This window comes from Nanorana parkeri, unplaced genomic scaffold (genome assembly GCF_000935625.1).
Source record: "Nanorana parkeri isolate BGI_ZX_2015 unplaced genomic scaffold, ASM93562v1 scaffold2295, whole genome shotgun sequence".
In the NCBI taxonomy this organism is placed as follows: domain Eukaryota; kingdom Metazoa; phylum Chordata; class Amphibia; order Anura; family Dicroglossidae; genus Nanorana; species Nanorana parkeri.
The window spans coordinates 142,062-152,061 of NW_017308563.1; the positions used below are offsets into that span (position 1 = coordinate 142,062).

Here is a 10,000-nt window from a genome sequence, read left to right on the forward strand (position 1 = left end):
TGGGAGGAAGACAAAAAAAAAAAAAAACCATTGTAAACATTTTTTGGTTTGTTCATTTGTTATAGGCAGTGTATGTATGTTTTATATTACATTTTAAGCCTGCAATAGGAAAAATAAATAGACAAACTGCCATTTTAAAAACAATACATTTCTCCATATTTTAAGTGTCATACCCGAGCTGCTTTTCTCTCGCTTGCTGGAAGCCAAGTGGGAGGATAATTAAATAAATAATGACAATGTGTTAACTGTATCACAGTAGTTGAAGCGAGAGCAGCAAAATCTCTCAGTAACTTGGTGTAATTGCTACAGCAGATGTTAAGATTTGTCATGAACCAGGCTGTTTTGTCTGCGGTAATTTCCCACCCTCTCGTCTTTCCTTCCTAGAAGTCTCTCACAGTGAACCTGTGATTGTACATAAAGTAAAAGAGAGGATGTGTAACTTATGTTAATTTTAGTCCGCGTCTGCAGTTGAAACTTTGATCTATGAACAGCACCTGCAATTTGCAATTATTTGAACTCTTGTGATTTGACATTTATAAATTCGGCTTTATAATTTCAGCTTTTTTTGACCGGGGGTATTCTGTGCCTCCATGATCACAATAATTCTGGTCAGAAGGCTTTAACTCAAGACAAATAGCTAAATATAGATTTAGATTTACAAGATGAAATGCATATAAGGCAGTTGTTTTACCTGCCAAAGGATTTGTTTTCCTGTCCAACCAGTTGCTCTGCCACACAGCACAGCGCTGTCTGACATGGGAGGAGATTCAATTTGCTTTACTGCAATTCAGTAGCACTTGAAGATCTCCAGGATTCTCCGAAGTTAGTAGGGATACTCCTGCACTGCTATGGTTAACTGCCTGTTTTGGTCTAAGGAACAGAATAAAGAAGCTCCCTCTGTGTCTTTATGTCTTATGCAAGACATAAAGACACAGAGTCTTGCATAGATGTGATGTCATTAGCACCACTTAGACCGCCAGAGCCTGGGGAGAAAAGGTTTCAGTTACTGGTCTAGTAAATATCAGGTAAATATGTTCCCTTTTTTTAGCCCCTAGACCAAAATGAGCAGTTAACCATTGTTGTGCAGGGGTAGCTAAACTGTAAGGGTTAACTTTTAAAAATCCTAGAGTTCCTCTTTAAGGTAGCCATACATGTCTTGAATTTCGGTCAATTCCTGTTGAAACAGCCCAGATTGGAGCTTTGGGTGGCCCTGTTGGCAAACTTCAATTGAAAAATCAAAAAAGTTGGGTGGTATATTGTTGGCCAAACAGCGACTGCATCCTGCAGTCAGCAGGGGAGATTCCTCCATCCATGCTGTTCAGAACTGCATGACTACCTGCACTGAATGCTAAAAATCCTTCCCAAACAGGTTTGCAGATACAATCAGTTCAATAACATTGTACAGGCAGTCCCCGGGTACGAACAAGATAGGGACTGTAGGTTTGTTCTTAAGTTGAATTTGTATGTAAATTGGAACAGGTACATTTTTTAAAGTGCAACTCCAGCCAAAAAATCCAGCCCTGTAACATTTGTTTTGCTGTGTCCCTGTGACAATTGGATTTTGAAAATGTTGGGTTGTCGTGGAAACAAGGATTGGTGATGAGTGCTAAAATAGACTGGAGGGAGGGCATTCTCTATTATATTAAAACTCTAGCATCACTGTGCCTTGCCAAAGGAGCTCTGCATGGTCCTGAAGCTTTGATTGATGATGCTATTTTCACTTATGGCTGAATAAATGGCAATACTTCTTCAAGCAAGGGGTGCTGGTGAAAATGTCACCAACAACTACAACTAGTTTGTACAACTACAAAAATGAATGGAACAACAGCTATTATATAGTGCTCATTTCAAGGCTCAATTGCTCCTTTAAGACAATGAGTACCAGATTTGAAAAGACCCTGTGTAGCCTCAAAATGCCTATGTTTGTAATTTCACATTAGAGAGCTCTGGGGAAAATTGTTATAAACCCTTGCAGTGGGGCTACCCCTGCACTGCTAGGGTTAAGTGCTTGTGTGTGCCGGGGGGGGGGGATAAAGTTATACTCATCTGATCCTTGGAGCTGGCTTGCTCTTAGATCAATCCTTCCAGACTTTCGCTCTCCACTGCAGTGGTCTAAGGTCCTGTAAATCATCACATTCCTTACACAGCATATAGAATGTGAGGACACCTAGGTACATTCCATTGCTGCAGTGTAGGAAGAGAGAAGCTGCAGGGAAAGGTGTCACGGCTGCATCGGGTTAATATAGCTTCGCTATTTTCCTCCCTAGACCAAAATGAGCATATAACTCTTGCAGTGAGGGGTAGCCCCACTGCAAGGGTTAATAATGATTTCCCCTGGAGTTCTGCTATAAATTGTAAGCCTTTGGTTAGAGAGTGATGGCTACTTTGTGTACTTAGAGCAGCGCCATCTGTCTGATCACTGACAGAACCATATTACTAGTGATCATTTCTTGCAGGGAATGCAGCTGAGATATGAAGCCAAAATAGGAAGAAAAAATTCAAACTGTTTGTCTTTGTTTACTTTTACTGAAAAGGTAATAAAATTGTTTAGGTAGAAATAACTTCTTGTGTCTACAAAACGCAAAGGCAGGATGATGTTAAAGGCAGTCTACTATTTCAGCTATAGTTTGAAGTATTATTGAGCGGTATATTTTTTATTCAATGTATAAGACACAAAACATAAACATAAATTATAAAAACACAGTTTATTCCTTATGAGGTGTTTTGTCGGAAGAGCTCCTATAGCAATGTCATATAATGTAGCAGATGTGTTTCAATCATGAATTTATTTCATATGTTTTACATTCCTACAACTTGAAATCGGACATCTTGTTCATCGCTCCAAGTCAAACAAAACATTTTTTATCTTAACTGTCATATCAGTCATCATTGTAGAAAACACCCACAGCAGCATCAGTTAGACATCTGCATAGCTCAGGTTAGTATCACATTATATTTTAAAGAAGGATTCCACTTAGCACTATTTACCTGTTCCATAGAAATGTGTATTTATTTGTGATTTAGAAAATAAATGTATCATCACCCTTACAGTCATGTACATGTGGAATAATTCAAAAACAGGAGAGCACTTTATAGCCCTTAGTGGTGGCCTGGGCACAGACACAGCACATCGTCTGCTGACTCCTAATGACCTCAATGCCAAACTTCATATTAAAATGTCATGTAGTATGTATGAAAAAAGGCAGCTGCCTCTGCAGTACTTATCACCTCTCCTGCACACTCACATCTCTGGAATCCACCACCAGTCCTCTTCTGGGTTATATGATGCCAAAGGGTATGAATCCACTTCTTGTGAGTCCTAGCTGTCATAGGGCTCACTGTATTGCTGAACAGTGCAGCACTTACATGACATTTTGTCAGTGCCTTGATGTTTAGGAGTAAGGATATCCACCACCACTAGAAGAGGGACCAGTGAAGTCACTGGCACAGCTAGAAGGCTGCAGAAAAGAAAGTGATTATTCGAAAAAAAGGACAGGGGAGCCACAGGGGGAGGTGGTGGTGGTAAGCTCACAAAAGATGGAATTGGGCCTTAAATTGGGTTGGTGTAGATGACAAATAATTCTGGATCAATTTTTTAGGGCATCGGCTAATCAATACAAATTATTGGCAGCCTTCCTTTGAGGTAATAGGAGCCTCCGTGCCGACGCCGCGCCAATGTTTCACCCTTGCCAACCCCCGGTCAGACTGTTGGGGCACCCTGAGCGACAGCGGGGAGGGGTCGCCGGAGCAGGCCCGCCACCACGTGGGCGCGCGGCCTTTCCGTAGGTACCGGGTGCACTAAAAAGTGTGAGCCCTCCCACTTCCACTGCCCGTCGCTACTTAGTGCACAGACCCACATGCGGTCTTACAGTGTCCTGGCTGCAAAGATGGAAAGCACTGTACCAAACCATAGAAATTTCTCAAGACTGGACTTTCAATCAAAACAGAGAGTGATAAATAACGGTCGACCAATGCCTGTGCTTACGAATACGGACCTACTTCAATCGAAGGGACAGTGGAAAGTAACACGGTCATTTCAAATGGAGTGGTACCAGCGAAAAGACTGGCTGTGTGGCTGTGCTACCAAAAACCGTCTTTACTGCTTTCCCTGTCTTCTGTTCTGCACTACAGACAATGTTTGGACTAACACAGGATTTTGTGATTTGAATAATCTATCAAGGGGCTACAACAAGCATGAAAAATCAGCAACTCACATTCAAAGCCGAAGCGCTTTAAAAAATTTCGGAGGGATATATTTCTTCAAGGATAGATTTGGCTTTGGTTCAACAGCGGACATTAAATATCAGCATCCACAATGCTAAGGTCAAAGAAAACCGTGAGATTTTAAAACGCTTCATTAATGCAACCTGCTTCCTAGCCAAAAAGGAATTGGCGTTTCGTGGTAACAATGAAAGTCCAAGTTCTTTGAATCGTGGCAATTATGTGGAGCTGTTACATGCATTTGCTGAGATGGATGAGAGGTTGGCGAAACATTTGGAGACATCCACTGTGTTTTCTGGCTTATCAAGCAGAATACAGAACTATTTAATTGAAGAGGTCGCTGATGTCATTAGAAACGACATCAATAAGGAGATTAATGCAGCCCCCTTTGTAGCAGTCGAAGTAGATGAGACAACAGATATCACAAACAAAGCCCAGTTCTCTGTGATCATGCCCTATGTAGCTACAAGTGAGGCGACTTGTGAGGTGAAGGAGGCATTTTTGGGATTTGATGATGTGAGTGACAGACAAGCACCAGCTTTTGCCGATTATGTGTTCGGAGTGTTGAAGAAGTACAAGTGCTGATAAGCTGGTATCTCAGACTTACGATGGAGCCTCTGTGATGGCATCAGATCTCAATGGGGTGCAGGCCAAAATTAAAGAGATGGTACCCGAAGCCACTTTTATCCATTGCTATGCACACAAATTGAACCTGGTACTAATGCATTCAGCACAATGTATGCCTCAGTGTAAAGTATTTTTTAAAACGGTTGAGGGACATTTACCAAGAGCAGCGCAAACAAGATGGAACTCCAATTCCATGCTAGTTCAGGCAATCAGCATGTGCCAATCTGATCTAAGTACTATGTTCCACACTATGAGTGAAAATTCTGATGTTTGGGATAATGAGACTCGGATGATGGCCGTTGGATATGATCTCTGGCTGTCAAAAGCATCAACCTGCTTCCTGATAATGGCATACGAGTGCATTTTCCATGAAACTGATGCACTGTTTCGTGTGCTGCAGAACAATGTAATTGACATAGGATTCTTCTGCGTGCGAATTTGTGGAACGCCAGAGACAAGAGTTTGACAATTTCTACGATCGGTTCCAACAGAAATGCACCACACTTGGATTGCAAGACAAAGACCGAAGTAAAGAGCCAAGCAGAGATTAGAGGAAAAGAACGTTTTATAACATCCGGGACAATATTAGTCTTCAGATGAAAGCCAGGTTTGATCAATTTGGGGAGCTAGCCTTCATCGGTTTTGTCGATTGCACAAAATTTAGTGAAATGTCACAACACTTCGATGACACAAAACTGCAGAGCCTATCAACATATGCCAGGCATTTTGACTTTGTGAGGTTAAAGGCTGATCTTATCGGACTGTATGGTTCACAAGAGGTGAGGGACAAATGCAAATCGCCTGAGCAGCTCCTCCGCTTTTTAGTCCAAAATGATCTGACGCAGACGGTTCCAGAGGCGACAAAGTTGCTCCAGTTGGTGCTCACTATACCAGCTACAACAGCGTCTGTTGAAAGGTGGTTCTCTGCTTTAAAACGACTTAAAAAAACGTCGGAATAGGTCTGACGAAGGACGACTTTCATCCCTGGCAATCATCTCTATTGAGACAGAAAGATTCTCAAAACTACAAGAAAGTAAAGAAGACTTCTACAACGCAGTCACTGACATCTTTGTCCAGAAGGATAGGCGAATGGACTTCATTTACAAATAAAGGTAAGTAAAGGTGTCACACTCTGATACATAGCACTACGTATTAGTAACACTGTTAAAAGTCTAACTTTTGCTAGGAACTCCCCCAATTTACCTGTCTATTTAATGTTACTAGCCCATCTATAGGTGCTCTGTTAATTGTATAGTCCTATTCCCTAGAGAGTGCCTCATTTCTCCTCTTATTTCTCCCCAGGGTTTTCATTCTCTCCAGAAAATACTTCTCCTGAGGAATCCTCATATTTTCAAGAATCTTGTTTCTACATTAGTTAAAGGAGAACTATGAGGTGAGTGCTTTTCACTCACCTCATAGTTCTAGCCGACCTGTGACAATGAGACTGTCACAGGTCGGCTCAGTAGATCGGGAGGTGAGCGAACACATGCCGGTGTTCGCTCACTTCTCGATCCTGTCACGGCTCTCTGCCGTGACAGGCGAGGGGATGGATTCCCCCCTCCCCGCTCCGATCCACCAGCGCTGACTGGCGGAACGGACGAGGAGGGGGCGGGTACAGCTGACTCTGCCTCTAGATAGGCAGAGCCAGCTGTCACTCACGCAGCTGGGCGGATCTCGCCACCCCCTAACTGGTTGATCCTGCCAGTAGCATATGCTTGTCTCAAAGATTAAGCCATGCATGTGTAAGTACACACGGTCGGTACAGTGAAACTGCAAATGGCTCACTAAATCAGTTATGGTTCCTTTGATCGCTCCATCTGTTACTTGGATAACTGTGGTAATTCTAGAGCTAATACATGCCGTCGAGCGCTGACTCCCAGTGATGCGTGCATTTATCAGACCAAAACCAATCCGGGGGCCTCGACCTATCAACCTTCAATGGTACCTTCTGTGCCTACCATGGTGACCTCGGGTAATGGGGAATCAGGGTTCGATTCCGGAGAGGGAGCCTGAGAAACGGCTACCACAAGGAAGGCAGCAGGCGCGCAAATTACCCACTCCCAACTCGGGGAGGTAGTGATGAAAAATAACAAAACAGGACTCTTTCGAGGCCCTGTAATTGGTATGAGTACACTTTAAATCCTTTAACAAGGATCTATTGGAGGGCAAGTCTGGTGCCAGCAGCCACAGTAATTCAGTTGCTGTCAGAGGAGAAAGAGCTATTCCTGGTCTCTCTGCGGCTTCAGTCACTGGGGGAGACTTTCCCACTCCTTGGCCTGACTTAGGTCCACTATGGAGGGTCGGCCTCCCTCCCCAGCTTGGAGATGGAAGGCCCGGCTCGATGCCCTTTCTGCCGTGCTGGTTTTCGGGGACGGCAGACCCTTAAGGAAGGACCTGTCCTGGGCTGAGCAACAGGTCCTGTCCAGGAGAATCCGCGAACAGGTGATCCTGTTCAAGGAATTGGAAGGAGGTATGGACGGAAAGATCAGAGAGTGGAAGAAGGGTGTGGGGCGGCCCCATGCAGTGCCTACAGAGAAGATTTTGCTGCTCTCTGCGATGCTGCTTGAGTGCAGGGAACTCCTGCAGGTGGGTCGCCTATGCCTGGAACAGTCCCCTCCGCTGCTGCGTGACTCCAGAGAGGGTTCGCCGGATATGATCCCCGATACGCCACCTGGTGGTGCAGGTTCCGGAATGATGTCCCATTCCTATACTGGAGTGGTGAAAGGAAGAGGAGTGGAGCTGCGGGCTTTCCAGGAGACGCCCACTGAGAAGCTCCTAGAGGCTCTTAAGGATTTAAAAGGAAAGCATGACAAATAGGATAAAATGTTGTGCCAGCTCCAAAATCGACTGAAGAAGTTGAGAGCAATGTCAAACAAAACTACCAGTTTGAAAAGAGCACCTATCAGAGAGGAAATTATCCACAAGAAGCAAGAAGAGCAGGATGTGCTTTACAATATTGATGAGGTAGAATCGAAAATTACAGAGGTGCAATCCATTCTACAAAGAAGAGCTACGGGCCTGCCTAAAGTGAGGGCCAGAGAGCGGCGACAGAAGTTTTTGGAACAGATGAGGGCGATAGAGGTGGAAGTTGGCTCTAAGGAAACGAAGGGGGTTAACTCGTTAAAAGGTAACAAGTCAGTAGCGGTCAACTGAGGGATCCGGACAAGCAGCTAATATGCAAAAAAATTAAATTTATTGGAAAAATTCATAGAAACAACATACAATAAAGATAACACCTTCAGACCATCTCTCACCATTAAAAAACTCTTAGGTTACAGACATACATAAATAATTGCGGATCGATCCTCGTAAACAATTTACCCTAAAGACCCTCTGATACAAAGAGATAATGTTAGGTATTTCTGCCTGTTGTCTTCCAACTGGGTTCCCGGTAGGACAACCCTGTATTGTGCACTGTTTACCAGTGGGGAAGTCTCGTTCTCAGTTTAAAGAGTGTGCTTTTCTTTGGTTTGATCACAGATTTTTTTTCCCCCTCTTTAAGATCCTTTTGACACTCGAAAATTCCTTTGTATCCGATATTAGTGTCACCGGCACTTTGGCCGCGTGAATCATTAATTCCTTCTGTTCATAAATCATGAACTGTGACCACTTAGGATTAATCAAACGTGTAACTGTTCCTTTGTTTAAGGAAAACGGGAGAGATAAGTGGTCGTTTTAGGGACGAGTTGTCACTGTATAGGACTACAAATCCCTTGGACACCGAATCACTTTCCTTTATCTTCAAAAGGATTTGAGGATTATCTTGTAAAAAAGTGTCCTAAACGGACATATGTAACATAGTTCAATCACTCACGTTATTGGAGTTCCTCAAGGTTCAAACAATTTGATCCAGTAGTCCAGTTGTAAGGGTGTATGTCCGATTTCTTCGAGGAGTATATCGGTTTGGAAAATTCGTCTCCACAAATAAAAAAAGTTGGCTCTAGCCTGGAGTAGGAGGTGGAGGAGGGAACTTCAACTTCGAATGCCAGAGCTTTGAAAGATGGTCAGCGCCAGAAAACCCAGGGTGTCAGCCAGAAGGAGGATGTGTGGTGTCTTAATGTTCCTGATGCTCCCTTGAGAGGTCAGACCCCTGACACTGTATTGCCAACAGGGAACCCCCCTACTCAGGAACCAGGGAGGGGTTAAAAAAGGTCACGTTTTTAGTGAGGAACGAGACAATACCAATAGCTGAAATTCTGGTTTGGGCAAAATGCTTTGGGGAGGTTAAGGCTGCTCCAAGTAATATCCTTGGTGAAGACGGTATCTGGACAGGTGGGTGGACTGTCCCCATGACGGGCTGACGGTGGAATTTTACCAGCAGTTCAGCGCTCTCCTGGCCCCTCACTTGACAGAGGTGTGTAATGAGAGCCTAGCTCGAGGATTATTACCCCCCTCGATGAGGACTTCTGCACTGATCTTGTTAACCAAGCCTAACGTGGTCGACAAGGCGGATGTGGGGAACTGGCGACCCATATCCTTGCTAAATGTCGACAGGAAGGTCCTGGCAAAGATTTTATTAAAAAGAATGCAGGGCCCGGCGAGGGACATCTTATACACGTCGCAGTACTGCACCGTTGGGGGAAGAACTGTCTTTGATGATGTTTTTTGAGGTCAGGGAAGCCCTCATGAAGTGCTGGGCTGAGGGGTGGGGGAAGTACCTCCTGGCCATTGATCAGTCCAAGGCTTTTGATCGAGTTGATCGTCACTACCTGTGGTCAGTCTTATGGAAATATGGCTTGCCGGGGAAATTTATCAATTGGATCATCACATTCTATAGAGGGGCCGAGAGCTTCGCTCTTATAAACGGTTGGAGGGGCAGACCCTTCAGGATCTGATCTGGGGTCAGGCAAGGCTGTCCTTTCAGCCCGCATTTGTACGTCTTCGCCATAGATCCCTTCATCAGAAGGGTTGAGGGAAGTTTGTTGCAGGGAATGGCCAGGGCTCCGGAAAGGCCTCTGAAGGTGGTAGCCTACGCTGATGACATCTCCATTGTGGTGTCCGATGAAGAGGAGGCCACGGTGGTCATGGATTTGATTCAGCAGTACTCTGCCGCTTCAACCTCCCGTATCAACCGGGTCAAGAGCGGAGTTTTCTGGTGCGGGAAGGAAGGAGAACAGTTCTCTCTTCCAGACGGCTTCCCAGAGGCCCAGGA

At 44.4% G+C, this 10,000-nt stretch overlaps 1 long non-coding RNA gene across 1 annotated transcript in view; it reads left to right on the plus strand.

Annotated features, from left to right (window-relative positions):
- The first annotated feature begins 7,120 nt into the window (after positions 1–7,120).
- Positions 7,121–10,000, plus strand: part of LOC108801302 — a 6,302-nt gene continuing 3,422 nt past the window's right edge. Inside the window, exon 1 of the long non-coding RNA XR_001942143.1 lies at positions 7,121–7,133. This is a non-coding gene — a long non-coding RNA (uncharacterized LOC108801302). The remainder of the gene's footprint in view (positions 7,134–10,000) is intronic.